The 17073-nt window shown below is 42.7% G+C and overlaps 1 protein-coding gene across 3 annotated transcripts in view; it reads left to right on the top strand.

The window, feature by feature from the left end:
- Positions 1–17073, top strand: part of znf536 (zinc finger protein 536) — a 252049-nt gene that overhangs the window by 74195 nt on the left and 160781 nt on the right. For all 3 annotated transcript variants that reach the window (XM_077564276.1, XM_077564277.1, XM_077564278.1), the window contains one exon: positions 10360–10410. The gene's annotated coding sequence lies outside the window, so the exon portion shown is untranslated. The remainder of the gene's footprint in view (positions 1–10359; positions 10411–17073) is intronic.

Genomic DNA, 17073 nt, shown 5'->3' with positions numbered 1-17073 from the left:
AAACCCCAATCCTAAACTATAACCCGAACCAACTGGAAACCGGAGCAAACAATTATACGCAAAGACAAGGCACCCATCTAGTCAGCTAACATTAGTCTTAAACCCTAACAGCCCCCAAAACCTCCATGCTAAACTTAACCCTGAACCTAAAACTCCAACCCCAATTAACTCTGAACCAATTAACCCTAACCAAGCCTAAACTTACCCTGCTAGGACTGGGGGCTGGCACCCAACTAGTTAGCCATAACCAGTATTTAGTGGTACCAAGCATGGAACCTAACCCACGCACGGACATGAATGAAAACAACTGTTGAACCCTTTGGAACTTCTGTTGCTAACCAAAACAGCAGTACAGAGACACATGAACAATCTCTGATATGAATAAAAAGTGAATCTTGTGGAGTACATGGCGGTAACCCTTAAACCTGACCCAGACCGCTAACCCACACAGGGACATCAAAGACAAAACTTCTGATCCCATTTAAACTCTGTTGCTAACCAAAACAGCAGCACCTAGTGGGGCAGATGAGCAGCCTTTCACAAATGGGACGACGGGAGGGGGAAGCTGCAGCGTTGGTAGGGCAGCAGCAGACGGGAATAAAAAAGACACGGATGGAAATTGAGCGTTTGCCAGACACTGCTAGCACGCTAAGAGGCGGGGGCGGGGGCGGGGGGAAGGGGGCGGGGGGAAGGGGGGTGGTCGCTCGTTTGCACGGGATCAGGAAGCTAAATGGAGGCTGTGACTCCTCATGGGGGCTCGACCGGTTCTGACAGGCCCCGACCGGCCCCCGCAATCTGGTCCCTGCCAGGGAAGAGCCTCGCTCGGGACGTTACACATGTCGGATACAAGCGCGCACGCACGCACACACACGGTCACACACATTCACACACATTCACACGGACACTACAGGCAGCTCTCTGGGATTAAGACTTGTTTTTGGACATCTTGTGTGTTTTTAACCCTTCCGCTACTTTGCAATATGAAGATAATCCTTTTACACAACATCTTGTTTCGTCTTCCTTGGCGGAGGCCTTCCGAGGAGCATCTAATTGCTTCCTTAAATGGACGCTACATGCAAGACCAACCACATTGCAAAATCACAAGTACCATAAGGTGGTCTTATTGGGAATATGGCACGTGAAAATAGTAAGAAAAAATACATACTTTGATACGGAGAGGAATCCCCAGATAGGAAATTCCAGATCAGTCACAATTACGAATTTCGGAGTACTCCAATGAAGTCCTAGATAAGAAAAAAAAATCAAGATAAGAAATTCCGGGTACGAAACGCGAGATCAGTCCACAGTGTAAAATATCACAACCCTGATGCGATTCAGCGGCATATGAAACTAAACAAAAAGGATGGCTGGGAAATCTAAATCTAAAATTCTGAATGCAAAATTCAAGACAGATAGAAAATTCCAGATATTGAAATTCAGCTACATTCTTCCAAATGCAAAAGAAGAAGTATTATTTTTCAGTTATGAAATTCCATGTGGAAAATCCCAAACACAGAATTTCAAAAACAAATTTCCACATATGACTGTTTTATAACCTGAAAAGACTATTCATATTTCATATTCATATGTTTTATTGTATTACATTATTATTTCCTTAATATTGTTTTTATTATTCCGTTTGGGAAATCAGCATTTGTTCCTTTAAACCTTCCATCTTAAATCCAAAATTTGTCCTATTGAATAAATAATTAAGTAATCACATTTTTTTGAAAGAACATTCCAAATAGCGTTTAGGGAATTAAATAATCATTAAAATTCCATCAAATCGACCTAAAATGCTCAAATGAAACTCAATTTGGGCTTTCATCTCCATCATGTCTCATACGCTCCGTCAATTAATTATAACAATAATTGATGAGGAATTCCAGATTCCAAATACAAAATTCCAGATTCATTCCAAATTCGCCTCTGAAGTCAGACTACGATAAAAAGAAAAAGAACGTCCCAAATGGCTTCCAGGACAAATTGTAATTTGACAATCTTGCAAAAAGATCATTAAAATTCCATCAAACGACTTGAAATGCTAAATTAAAAATGAACTTCATCTTTAATTTCCATCATTTCACATCCTTGCCGTCAATCACTCTCCGATAACACTCCACCTTTGACCTGCTGTAATAATTCCGCCTGTGCAGCAGGTGCGGGTGTAGGTGGGGGGGGGGGCGGCGGGCACCGTCGCTATCATGGCGGGTTTACGCCGATAACGCGTGGAGGTCAGAGTGCACGTGGAGAGCACATGAATCACTCCTCCTCACAAAAGCCTCCTCGCTCCTTATCTCGCCGCTTAATATTCACGCTTTGATTCCGCCACTCACTCACTCGTTGTGTTTTGGGGGGAAAAAAGTGCTTTTTCTCTTTCCCCCCCCCCCCCACCCACACACACACACACACATTTCCCAGGGAACACGAGTAACTGACAGGCCGCCAGATTAGGAACGCCGGCGCGCAGCTGCGGAGGCTTTGAAAACGCCGCCAGCCCATCGGAGGAGACGTCCTTTAAGGATTCATCCCGCTCGCCTGTGATCTTTTCGTTTTGTACCTTTTGACACGGAACGCCGCTTCAATGCCGCCGCCTCTCTGATATATGTGTTTAAAAAGTGACACGCCGACGGGGGAGAGGCGAGGCGAGGCGGGAGCGGGAGTGAGACGTCGCCGCCGACATCTTTGGAATCCCGCGGGCGCTAGTGGATGGGAACCCCGCGATACAGCTGGCTGGGAGGAGATTAGACGTGGCAGAGGATTTCCCGGCGAAGGCCGAGACATCCACGCAGAACTTTGGAGGGTTTTCCAGCTGCTCAACGTTATTCACTAAATTCAAATGTGCATATTTATCTATATGTCCACAACATATTATACAGTAAGGTGTCCAGGTCTGTCCTTTTTTAATTTTTTTTTCAATATCGATACGTTTTATAAAGATTTGATCTGATGGTTATCTGTTTGCGGTAGAAAAAAAAAAGTCAGACATAAACTCAGAGAAAGTCGCTGGTTTAGATCCTATTGCCAGGCAGCACTTTTTGTGTCGTATGGTGTTCCACAGGGTTCCATTTTGGGCCCCCTGCTGTTTTCATTGTATTTGGTGCCCCTGAGTTCCAGTTTAAGAAATCTCTGCGTTTCCTTTCACTGCAATGCGGATGACAGGCAGGAACTAAAGCCTGGATGGCACACAACTTCAATTTCAATGACAGGAAAATAGAAGTTTTGCTGTTTTTAGTCCCAGTAACCCTTTTACATCCCACCCTGTTGACTTGGGGCCCCATGGTGTCTGAACTTGGGTGTTAAATTGGACAGTGATTTTAAAGTCCCTCTTGTTGGAGTAAACTCCCAAATCTGTCAGGCAAGAACCATCTCTGTCCTTTTTCAAAACTTGTCTTAGCACATTATTATACTTTGGCTTTCGACACAGCATGAAACTCGGCATCTTTTGAAGTGTTTCCGCCATGTAAATAATATGTGTGTGTGTGTGTGTGTGTGTGCGTGCGTGCGTGCGTGTGGCCCCAGCAGCCATCTTGTGTCTCAAAGGCGAATCAAGTATTTTAAGGGGCCAATGAATTTGACTGCGGCGAATAGGATGTTGCCACATGTTTTACTAAAGGAAATATAATGGCGCACTATTATTAGATCACATTAATCACGCGCGTGCCAAAGGCAGTGACAGGCGCGCTGAAAAGGATTGAAAACGCTGGTAATGGATATAAATTACCCATTGTGTGATAAAAGGATTCCCCCCCGCTCCCCCCCCCTACACACACACACACACACACACCCCTCCCCCATGCTAAAAAGGTAAAGAGGAATAAAACACTAAACGTGAGCCGGACATGTTTGTGTGTGTGTGTGTGTGTAATAAAATGGGTTATCATTTTGGGATTCAAATTTTAAAGAAATCAGATAGTGACAGCGAGGAGAAGAGGAAAGGATTAAAAACAGATTAAATTGGTTTGTAGTGATGGAGATGAAAGGAAGTTGAGGGAGGGGCTACGTAAGTGTGTGTGTGTGTCGGGGGGGTGGGGTGGGGGGGATATCATGTTTTGACGGAGCTCCGTCTGTCGTTTCGGCCTCAAGTCCAGTTAAGTGCACCTCAAGAGTTTCGGCTCAAGATCTCATTAAGACGGAATCAATCAGGATCAATACTGTCGATATTTGATTTGCCCACATTTCACGTTAGTGTGACTTTATGTTACGTTGGATAAAAGTGTCTGGTATAAACTCAGAGCGAGACGAAGTATCAATATCACGACGGGCAACATCAGAGATGAATACTTTCACTCTTAAATTCATATTTGAATTCACATTTGTGTCTTGTTAAACAAAAATGACAACAATATGAGTGCGCAGTTTAGATGTACATGATCAGATATCCGATAAAAAAACTTCATTGAAACAAAAATAGCCGTCACATGACTCGGTGTCCGCATCAATGTTATTGTGGTGTGTTTTGTTTATGGAGCCACATTTAGTTTTCACGCCGTCAAAGACTCTTGTTCCTATTGTAAAGTTCTGGTGGGGACTTTTACTGGTTCTTGTATTGTAGCAATGCTTGTGATATTATTTAAACGTTAATAACCAGAAGACTGCACGTTCTCAGTTCAACTGTTTACTGGATGCCAGAAAGATCGAGTACACAGCTGTGGAGTCCTCTTCTCTTCGTATGTGGAAGAGGATCTAATCTATTCAAAATAGTCTCCACTCTTATACTGCCTAGGCCGCCCACCCACACTGGGAGGGCTCAGCCGAGCCCGTGTGAGAATGTGTGAGCTGATGGTCTTAACTGGTTGTGTGCACGGAGATAGAAAGGCGCCAAGCCAGGTCAGGTTGCAGCGACGCAACGGCCGAGCTAAACTAGCTAAACATTAAGGGGCCTAATCTAACACTGCCTCGGTGTCTCTCTCCAATGGAATCAAGCATATTCACATTCATCTGCGTTGATTGGATATTTATACAGTTGAGTTGATGTACCAAAAGCACTTAATGGTTTTGGTGCTTTTCAGATGCCGGGTGCGCTTCATTTATACAACCTTGTTTGCTTGGCCCTACGACAAAAACTCTTGTTTCCACCTCTGCATCCGTCTCAAGTGAAATCAGGCGCAACTGAAGAGCCCCCCCCCCCCCCCCAAGATCGCCTTACGTTTACATCGATCAATATTGACGTTATCGATTGTCGACATTACACATTTGCGTCCATTATCGTCAAATTTCCATCTGGTAAAAAAACGCTTAAACAGCGTCTGGTGTGCACTTAATTGCTTTGTAGTGATGAAAGGAAGCTGAGGAGGAAGCGAGGGGAGGTGTGTAGAGGTACGAGGGGGCTGTTCTGACGGAGGTCTGTCGGGCTTTTGGCACGGCGATAATGAGTCACATCTCCCGTGCGCCCGTTATTTATGGCCGACTTGGCTGGCAAACAAAAGATCAATAATTTTGAGCAAATCTAATGTTGTCCCCGCCGCTAATGCGCTCGTCCATCACGTCTGTCTGCCGCGCCAGGAGATGGACTCGTTCCCTGTTTATTTGCACATCAAATGCAATTAGATCACATGGCTCTAATAACGTGCGCGGCGCCCACGTCAGCCGCCGCACGTGCACATGCCGCACATGCATATGGATGCCCAAATGATTATATATGGATCGGATGGGCGTCGGCTTTTGCGCATCAATCTTCATTTCTTGCTCAGACCTCCTGTTTGAAATATGACGAGTGTCACCGGTGCGCCCCCCCGCAGCCCCCCCCCCCCCCCCACCGCCCCGCCGCACGGGAGACACTCACACATCCGTCACAATGGCGACGACGTGTTGGCCTGCAGCGCGGCGGCGACAAGACAAGACGGAAGATCCTTCACTGACAACTAGCCCTGGGTGAGACACTTCCTGCCACCTCGACTCAATCAGGCGCACCCCCTTTGCAGCCGGCCAGGTGCGCTTGATTTATCTCACCTCGTTTAGCGAGCTGGATGGCAAAACCTTTTTATCCATTTCCAGAGTCAAGCGCGTCTCAAGGTCTCTCACTGGCGTCGATATTGACGTAAAACTAAAAGTAGTCGTACCAGTCTCAGGACACTTCAGTATCGATCAATATTGATGTGATCAAAGTGATGTGAAAAACTCATTTTCTCCTCATTTAAGCACACCTGAAGATTTGACTTAAGCTAATCTATCGCATTACACCACTCTCAATATTGGTATTCATATTTGGACCATTGAGGCGCACCCCCTTTTCAGTCCACCGCGCACCAGTTGCGCTTGATTTTAGCTTGTCTTGTCTTGCGGGACTGACCTCAAAAGCCGTCAGGACACTCTGCAAATCAAGCGTACCTCAAGATTTGGACAAAAACTGACGTATCTTATTACAATGATATTAATGATAATCGAGGTACATTTGATTGTTCTTCTAACCTCATTTACGTCATCAACGTTAAAAAGTTTTCTCCTCAAGTCAACTTAAGTGCACCCCAAGATTTTGGCATAAACAAATCTATTGCTTTACACCACTATCAATATTGATATTCGTATTTGGATCAGTCAGGTGCGCACCCCCGTTTAGTGCACCGTGCACCAGGTGTGCTTGATTTTAGCTAGCTTGCGTTCAGGCTAGCCGGCCTTCAAAGTTGTTTTGACACAGCGAATCAAGCGCGCCTCAACATTTTGACAAAAACTAAAGTATCTTATAACACTGGTATTAATATAAACGAGGTGCGTTTGATTTACCTAACCTCATTCACGGTCTTCAAAAACTCAAGTTTTCACTTCAAGTCAAATCAAGCCCACCTAAAGATTTGATCTCATTTGGCTGTTGGTCATTAATGTCAATGCATCTTATTGATATTTGTTTCATTTAGATGCACCCAATTTATATAACCTTGTTGAGAAGGAAGGCCTGATTTTGTTTCTGCCTTTGCATCCACCTCAAGTTGAATCAAGCAATATTGATCAGTATTGGTATTTGAACTTTTCACATCAAATTTTAATCTTCTGACATTTCGATACACCGAACAACTCATGATTACGTATCAATATGCCAAAGTCAGATATGGATACCGCCACTGTCAGATTCAGCCTGCCACGCACCAGCCAGGTGCGTTTGATTCATCTAACCCCATCTAGCAGGCCCGACATCAAAAAGTTCTTGTTTCCGCCTTCGTATGCGTCCCAAGTCCAATGGAGCTCCCTTCAAGCCAAGCGCCCCGCTCGGTGGCAGGTGTAAGGCGCTAAGCTCCTTCCCGTTCACCCTGGGCGAGGTGTGAGGCGGCGCAATGACACACAAAGGTCACCTGGCCCACAACACTCCACCCGCCGGGGCCGTGCCCTGCCCAACGCACCCCCCCCCCTCAGGCTTCAGATTAGGAAGTTAGCATGAATTATGTGGATGCCATCCAAACAGATAAGAGAGTGTTTTGGTGGGCTGTGCAAGTGCTTTGGCCCAACAAAAGTCATCGGGACATTTTGTAAACAAAAGACTTCCAAGTATGTTTGTTCAGAAAAAGTAATGGGACGCTACTTTTGGTGAACAAAAGTACTTGGACACCACTGCATTTGTAAATGTGTTCTTATTACTATTTGTTGAAAATGACCAGGCTCATATTTTTTTTTTTGTTAACAAATGAGTTTTATCTGGACTTTTGCGGTGTATCTGAATCTAGATTCTTGCACGTTACGTAAAAAATCTTTTGAATGATTTCTTTATATATTGGCTAAATATTTCGATCCCCATGAGACGTGATGAATGGTAATGTATTGAGTGTACGATGCTGGCTGGCCCCCACGGATGAGAGAAGACAAAAATTGTGTGTGGCAGCGTAGATGGAAGTGGTACTGGTGGTTGGCGGGGTGTGTGTGTGTGTGTGTGTGTGTGTGTGTGTGTGTGTTTGGGGGGGGGTCAAGCAGCAGGTTGTGCCCCACCAACCCCCCTTCTCCCTCCAGCCTGTGCCAGTCTGCCACTCCTGGGGCACGCTTCAGACGGGGCACGCACGCACACACACACACACACACACACACACACACACACAATTCTGGCTCCCTCCTACATGAGTGTTAACCCTTAGTGGGCTGCAAGTCTTGTATCCAGGATGAACAGGTGGTCTGACAAAACATGGGCATCAATTTCCTTTTGACTTATCCCAGCGAATGTGTGTGTGCGCACCGTTGTGTGTGTGTGTGTGTGTGTGCGTGTGTGTCAGGAAAATGAGGCATAAAGGAGGGAGGGGCTAATCAATGCACTGTTGAAGAAAGACGCATGCTATGCGCAGATCATCATTGATGATGTCATCACGAGGCGAGCGTATGTCACGAGAGCTTCCGTCCAGCATCACACTTTTTGTTCACTAAAAAATGTTAGTCAACAAGACAGCAGTTGCTATCCAAATACTTTTGTCCACCAAAAAGGATTGTGGTGGTGTCACAGCTTTTTTTTTTTTTTTTTTGCGACAAAAAGCGGGTGATTTTGGTTGTGTCTGAGTATTTTTGTCCCCAAAAAGTAGGCTTAAAATGATAGTGTAACTTTGTCAACAAATACTAAGATGATTATGGTGTCCGTACAACTTTATTGACAAAAAGTAAGTGAACAACTGTGGTGGTGTCCTCGTACTATTGTTCACCAAAAGTAAGAGAATGACTGTGTTGGTGTCACGGGGCTTTTGACAACAAAATGTAAGCAGACGATTGTGAAAAGTACTTTTGTCCACAAAAAGTAAATTGAAGACTGTGGTGTGTCAGAGTAACTTTTGTCAACAAAAAGTAAGATGATAGCTATGATGGTGTCCATGTACTTTTGTTGAGAAAAAAAAAAAGTGGATAACTCTCGTAACAGTCAGAGTTCTTTTGTTTGATTGCTTTTGTCCACAAAAAGTAAGCTGAAGATTGCAATAAAAATAATTGGGTTCTTTGTAGACAAATGGCTGTGGCACTGTACAAGTACCCCCCCCCCCCCCCTTGAAAGTAAATTAACACTTTGTAAGCAAAATTCTGTAGTGGTAGTGTAGTGTAGTAAAGATTGTCAGGTTAGCTTCTGGCGCTAGCCGCTAGCTTTTTGTGAGCCATCTGAAGGGTGTGTGTTGTAGCTCTGTCAGCAAAGCTGACGAAGATTCCTACGTGAGTCAGGTGAATCTTTCCTGACTTTTTTTTTTTATTTTTGTATCCGAGTCAGCAGCAATGTATGATTAAACGAGGCTGGAAGTCGTAAAGAAAAAAGAAAAGAAGAAAAGAAGAAAAAGTGTCAAAATGTTGTTTAATGGCCATGAGATGTACAGCGTAAAACATGCACGCTGGGTCATGTGACTAGGATGCTGCAGGCGGCAATAAAAAACGGCGGCGCTGCTGTCTGTTTTTTTTTTTTTCCTTTATTGCGACTCGGATTATGATTGACGCTCCAAATCAAAATGTCACTCAGCAGACTAAGGCGACGTTTGCATTCGCTGGACACTTGATTAGGCGCACAATCAAATGGCAATAAAAATTACATCTCGAGATTTAGAGTTAGTAAGATATCATTATTTGTTTACGGTTTTTAATTTGATATATTACGCACATTAAAATTGCAATTACATTATTTCAGATTTTTTTGTTGTTGCCTGTATTTATTTTTTAAATGTTTATTCTTACTTTTTGTTCTTTTTATATTACAGTTAACATCTGAATTATTATTAAATATATATATATATATATATATTTATATATATATATTTATTTATTATTATAGTTTTTTTTAGTAGTAGTAACTTTTAAGTTTATTAATACTTCTGTTTGTTTTTATTTATTGCATTTATTTTATGCATTAAATTCTGCATTGTATAATTCAAATTCAAATTAGTTTTAATCCCTTTAAAAACAAAGTTCTTAGTGTTTAAATGTTTTTCATTTTAATGTTTCTTAGTTGTGGTCTGTGTTTGATTTAATGTATTGGGTATGTACAAATTCGTACACGTTCAGTTTTTCAGATTGACGTATATAAAGATTGTCCAGTTTCAAGTCAATGTTTTTTTCCCATTCGTTTTTTAATGCACTTTACTCATGCTTGTATTCCTGATTTGATCGTTTCTTAAAGCCGATGGATGAATGAATGACTCGTAGACTTGACTTGTAGAATCAAAGTGTCAGTGGCGAGCGAAATGGAAAAGTTTCAATGCAGTCCAATTAGCCGGTGTACCTAATCAAGTGTCCCACAAGTCAGATATCTCCATTTTCATCATTGAAGGCGTTTGCTCAATATTTGAGGAGGAAGAAGAGTTTTCTCTCGAAAGGAGGAAGGCCCTGGGGTGGGGGAGAGGGGGGGGTCAATAGTGGTACGCAAGGGGAGCTGACGTCGACTGTGAAAGTTTCTCATCTTCTCTTGTTGGTTCTCTGTCGTAGGATTCAGCGGCGAGTACGAGAGGAGCTGACGCCGACCCCGGCTTAACCAGGGTAAGTCGGGTCATGTGACAGCAACCCCACGCACACACTTTATTCCACCCCACACCCACTTACTAGGAGGAGATTCTAGGAAGTGAGGGAGGTCATCCCAGGTGAGGAAGATGAAGTAGCGCGTGTGTGCGTGTGTGTGCGTGTGTGTGTGTGCGTGTGTGTGTGCTTAGACTGATTAGGATTATTTTCCCCTCACAAACACACATACAAAGATAAAGAAAAAGAAAAATCAGACCTTGTTATAAATCATATTTTAGCACTGATAACTGGCATGCAAGTGTGGATAAAAGGTTCATGTAAATTGAACTGAAATAAAATTAAAACACTGCAACGTAATGCTACCATGCAAGTTAAAGTAAGCAAAATCTATTTCTAAAATAAAGTCAAACTAGGGCTAAAATAACAATCAGGGAAAACTCTGACCAAAATACAACTGCTAGCAAAATTATGATGTAAAAAAAAAAAAATCCTGAAATAGTACTTAAATTTGGAATAAATTGTTTAATAGTAATTAAACAAAAACAAGGGAACATACTGCAACAAAAAAAGCAAAATTGCTCCAAAATGCAGTTAACCTTAAAATGAAGTAAACAAAAGTAAAATAAAGTACAACTACTACTACAGTAAAAAAACAACAACAACACTACTGATGTAAAATAAAGAAATCTGAAATTAAAAAAATGACTACAAAATAAAATAAAATAGGTCAAATATGTAAAATTAAACCAATCAAAACCACTACAAAATAAAGTAAAAACTACTACTTAAGTAAAGTACAAATAGTAAAATCTAAATAAAAAAAAAGCTAAAGAAAAATAACATCAATACACAAAAATAAAGACAACTAGACAACTAGAACAGGGGTGCTCAAGTTGGGTCCTCGAGAACCCCTATCCAGCCCGTTTTCCATGTTTCCCTCCTGCAGCACAGCTGAATCTAATGATGAGCTCACCAGCAAGCTTTGCAGAAGCCTGATAACGATCCTGATCATTAATCAGGTGTGTTAGTGGAGAGAAACATGGAAAACAGGCTTCATAGGGAGGGGCTCTCCAGGACCCAACTTGAGCACCCCTGAACTAGAATCTAGTAAAAACTACTTCTAAAATGACCAAATCCATGTAAAACTACTACAAAAAAAAGGGGGAACTCCTCAACTAGTACTAGAAAAAGAATAATACTACAACTAAAATAAAGCAAATAGGCTCAAATAAGGAAAAAGTACATTTGAAAAACAAATTGAAACTACTACAAAATAAAGTAAAAGTACTTCTAAAATGTAGTACAAGTAGTTGAAAAGGACTTTGGAGGTTCAAATGTATCAGTAGCTAATTCCCGCCTAATCTTGTTAGCTTGTTAGCTGGTGCTGCTGCAAGGGTTCGACCATCGGTCCGTCTGTAAGCCGTCCAGACGCTTATGTAACACAGGTGTGTGTGTGTTGGGAGAGGGGGGGGGGGGGTCCCAGACATGCTAAGGAAAGAGATCAAGTGTGTGTGTGTGGTCATTCCGGAAAATTCTCACCGAGTTGCGGATGAGCAGCTCGCGTTCATGTGCAGAACGCCGCCACCTCCGCTATAATATTTGCACACCGAATATGAGCTGTGTGTGTGTGTGTGTGTGCAATAATTGAACACACACATGGCTATAGAACCAGGTTTCTTTTTGGAGCCACAACGTCCCTTTGAAACCCGACCTTCACATGCTAACCCACACTTGCAATCCGACAGCCATTTCAAACCCAATTTGAAATCCGGACACAAACCTACAAGTTGTTGAAACCCTATTTTGTAGCCCTAACCCAATTTTGAAACCACAACCAAGTCATGCAACCCTAATCCTGATTCAAACTCTACTTTGACACTCTAACCACCTTTCTTGAAGGGGGAAGTTGAAACCATAATCCTGACTTTAAACCCTACAGTGAGACCCTAACCCCCATTTGAAACCCCACCCTTGTTAAAGCCCTAAGCCAGTCTTGAAATCCTTTTTTTTTGAAAGTCCAACTCAACTCAAACTCAAACCTCATTTGAAAACAAATCCACAAGCCTAACTTGAAACCCTACTTTTCCAGCCCCAGCGGGCTTGTGTGGCGAGCAAGCGTCTGGACGTGTCGGTGCGAGGTCGCCGCGGAGGACGTGAATCACAAATGCTTCATATTTTATTTACGTGTGAAAAGCGCGGCGGAGGAAGACGGGGTGGGGTGAGGTCGGGTTGGGGGGGGGGGGCTGTGATGGGGAGGGGAGAGGATGGGCGGCTTGTCACCTGATCCCTCGATGATGATGTCACTCCGCCACACGCTCTCCCGGGAAGGAGGCGGAAGGCGTTCCTATTGATTTGTCCAAGAAAGGAGCCGTTTTTGTGAACGTCAGACCTTGGCCAATCAGAGCGCGACTTTGCTACTCGTTTCCTTTACAGACATTTTCCTGGGATGTGACCCTGACTATTTGAAATGCTGCTCTTTTTTTTTTTCTTTTTGAAACCCTAGACTGAAAACTGAATTGGAAAACACCCCTGAAGATACCCTATCTGCATATTTAAACCATAACATGATTTGAAACCCTACTCGTGGCAGTAAGTGCTACCTGGCTTGAAGCCCTACTTTGAAACACTAACCCTGGTTCGAAAGATGAATTTGAAACCCTAACCTGATTCGAAGTTACATTTCGAAGCCCTAACCCTATTTCAAAGCATTTATTTCAACCTTAACTTGAAATGCTAACCCTGGCTTAAATCCCTAACCCTCAATTGAAACATTATTTGGAAAGCCCAATTTGAAAACCTAATCCTAACCTTGAAACCCTAACTGTGGCACATAACTCTAACTCTGACTTGAGACTCTAATATTGACTTGAATCCTTTTCCCAGACTCAAAACCTTACTTTGAGTCTCCAAATTTGTGCTTGTAGCTGATCTCTGACTTGAAACCCTACTTTAAAATTCTAACCCTGACTTGAAACCTTAACCTTACCTTGACAAGCTACTCTATCTTGGACTTTTGGACTTTGTCATCTTTACTTGAAATCCTACCAGTGGCTTCGGAATCCCTAACCCTGCCTTGAATTCCTTCTCGACTTGAATCGCTAACCTTAACCCTGACTTGAAACCCTACTTTGAAACTCCCAACTACAACTTGTAACCTTACTTTGAAAATGTCACTTTGGCTTGAATCCCCATCTTTGACTTAAAACCCTTCTTTGAAGCCCAACCTTTCGACACAACCTCCATCCTCTCTCATGAATGTTTTAACGCTAATAACCGTTAGCATATGTTAGCGCATGACCCCTTCAGGGGCTCTCCGAACTTCCCCACTTTGGCACGGCGACAGCCAAATTAAAAAGCCGTTAAGGACGAGCGGGAGAGGGAAGGGGGGGAAAAAAAAGCGTCTGTCAGCCGTAAAGGGAGCGTCGAAGCATCGATCGCGAGCGGCGCGACAAAATGGCAGCTGTAAATCAATTTGATCTGCTGTGTTTTGTAATGAGGTTAATGCCACGTAATGGCCGAATGCCTTCACGCTTTAAACGTGCCCTCCAGGAGGAGGAGAAGAAGAAGAGCAGGAGGAGGAGGAGGAGGAGGACCGTCTTGTCTTTTGTCTTCATTTGTCAACGTTTCATTCATGAGCTTCTCGGCGCCTCATTGAGCTTTACTCAACCGGAATGTCCGTTTTTGCTGCTGTAAATGTATTTTCTTGATTCGTCTCTTTTCACATGATGCGTTTAATCCTGAAAGATGCTTCTAGGCTCTTCCCCCTCCATTATTATTATTTTTTATTTACTTGCCCAGGTGTAATGCTGCCACACCAGAAAAAAAGATCAGTATTTGATGAATTTCATGTTGTGACGTGATCATTTTCGTCTTTTAAGATTTGACCATAATTATGGCCACGTTTTAATGCGGTGTCGCATTTTGGTGGTCATTTTCACATTACGTGATCATTTCCATGATCATTTTCATCTTTGAACACAATAACATTTTTTACGGTGGAATAAACATTTTTGACTAGTGAGTGCATTCAAACATATTGAAATTAGGGGTGTCAAAATGAGTGCTTTAATTTTGAGTTGATTTCAAGTTTCTTTAACGCCACTAACTTTTTTTTTCAATGCACGATTAATGACCGTCCCTTACTTGGAAAGCCTGTACTGGGGGAATTCCAGTTGCAACAGGCACGTCCACATCAAAATGTACCCGTAATAAATGTAATAACATCTAGTGGCAGAAAAATGACCTCAATGCCAAATCAATATCAAACTTGTTTTTTACAGTACAGTACATATTTTTATGAATTATTATGAAATTACTATATCAATGACTAAAAGATACAGCCATATCTCTATTAGTTTAACATTTTTTCCTTTTTCATGTTAACATTAACAAATTTAGAAGAAAAAAAGTGTACATTTAGAGCAGATATAAAATTTGCCATGAGTTGTGAGTTAACTATTGAAGTCATGCACTTAATTACGATTAATCAATTGAATTGCCTGACACCCCTAATTTAACTATATTCAAACGCACTGGTATTATTAATTTTTTTAAACAGATTATTGTACTCTTGTACTGCTGTCAGGTCATACTGGCTGTGGTTAACATTTTGACCACAAGGGATTTACTTGGAAATAGCAAACCAGTGAGTGCAAGTGTGTGTGTGTTTTTACTGTTTAGTCAATCAATGGTGGTTGTTGGCAGTCACATGGATGACGATGATGATGATGATGATGATGATGATGGTGATGGTGATGAAGGTATGATTTTTGCCTGCCTGACTTGTTCGACACAAAGAAGCACGCGCACACGAGGGTGTTTCTCAAGCAGGGATGTCAACACTTGAAAAATCAATCACCATCTGGGCTCATTTGGTACTCAGGGGTGAGGGTTGGATGCGCGGGGGTGTGCTTACGCTTCAATACGTACGTGCACGTGCGTTTCTAACCCCCCCCCCCCCTGCTCCCCTCCTCCCCTCATCTTTTTTTTTTTCTATTTTTAAGCTGGCAACTCTTGGCCACCCTCGCCATCCAAGCAGGTGCGCCCTCCTGGCACGCTTGGCGAGGCCTAGCAGGGGGTACACGGGGGCTTTTTTGGCCACTGCCTTTCACGCGCAAGCCGGCGAAGCAGGATGTTGCCATGATGGCTGCTCTTTTACGCAGCAACACGGCATCGCGCGGGCAGAATAACGCCGTCTTGTATGAAAAATTCAATATTCGACATGCAGGTTCAACGTATTTGTGAGCCGACGTGGCCCGACGTGATATTCTGATGGTATGATAACTGTTAGCAACAATATTAGTCTTTCTTATTTTTTAATGCACTAAATATTCTACATTTTATTTAAGAAGCATATCAAGTTTAAGCGCATACAGTAAATAAATAAATATTAAAAATCTTGTTCTGTTTTAATTCTTCTCAGTAAGTCACAGTGTCCCATCACTGGTGAGCTATATTTAGAACAGACCCGTGGGCTACTCATGTTGTCCTTGGGACTCACTAATACACACTAGCACCATTTTTTTTTTTTTTTAATTGAGGCATACATGTAAGTAACAACTGTGTCTCTTTGTCTAACCTCCCTACATCCTGCCTGTTTCTCCACCTTGTGAAACTGCTCACCCCTCCCCTCAATGTTCACCAAGAAGGAGGCATAATGGTCGCCAATGAATTTCACGGCGGTGGCTCATTTACTCAACTTTGGAAGCAGCCAAGAGCCAATCACATAAAAAATAAAAGAAGAGCGGGTTTACCAGTGACAGACGGTATTAACGCTGAAATTGTGACTTTTTATAACCATGGTAAACCGTCAAACTGGTAATCGGGCCATGCCCATTTGTAAGGTATTTTCCACATCATGACTGATAAACCCAATTTGTCATCACTTGCCACAGGTCAGGTCAGGGAGTTTGCGTCCGGATCGCAGCCGGCGTCTCTATCCAGGAAACACGACGGACGTTTTATGCTAACTGCTTGACATACAAAGATGTGTGAAATAGTGTGAGAGTGCTTGCTCTATGTGTGTGTGTGTGTGTGTGTGAGGTGATAACACACACACACACTCCTTTCAGTGGCACAGCTGTGTGAAAAAGGAGCGCTGAGTCGGCACAATGGCTTAATAGTCAACAAACAGCGAGCTAAGCCCACGTCCAATAGTCGCACGGCGCTGCCATGTGACCTACATACTCGGCATACGCGCATGCATGAGGGCAAGCGTCACTTTTTACAACAAATACAAAAAGTCTTTAATGGTGGAGCAACGCGGCGGCTAACGAACGTGGACGTTTTTTGGGCCTTAAGTAAGCCGTATCTCACAGACTGTAATTAGGTGTCACATAAATGCAGCTAATAGCGTCGAATAAAAAGGTCCAAATGCTCGGTTAACGGGTAACAAGTCGACTTAATTAAAATATATGCAATGGACACTTTATTAGGTACACCATGTACTGGCATAACGTTTGCCTTTACAATGACTTTTTGTTTAACATGAAAAATACAAACGTAATTTTGAAACATAATTCATTTTCATGTTGTCAAAAGAAAATTGTGTCAAATGCTCATGTTTAGCCGGCTAATGAGCATTAAATTCAAATGTGACGTAATCAATCGATAAAGCTCATATCAATGCCTTTGCCATGACCTCGCTTGTCGGCCTCTGACGCTGCGTCCTATCACGAAGGGAGT

The sequence above is a fragment of the Vanacampus margaritifer genome, chromosome 4, assembly GCF_051991255.1.
Source record: "Vanacampus margaritifer isolate UIUO_Vmar chromosome 4, RoL_Vmar_1.0, whole genome shotgun sequence".
In the NCBI taxonomy this organism is placed as follows: Eukaryota; Metazoa; Chordata; class Actinopteri; order Syngnathiformes; family Syngnathidae; genus Vanacampus; species Vanacampus margaritifer.
The sequence above is the reverse complement of the archived record's forward strand: the minus strand, read 5'-3'. Positions and strand labels throughout refer to the sequence as shown.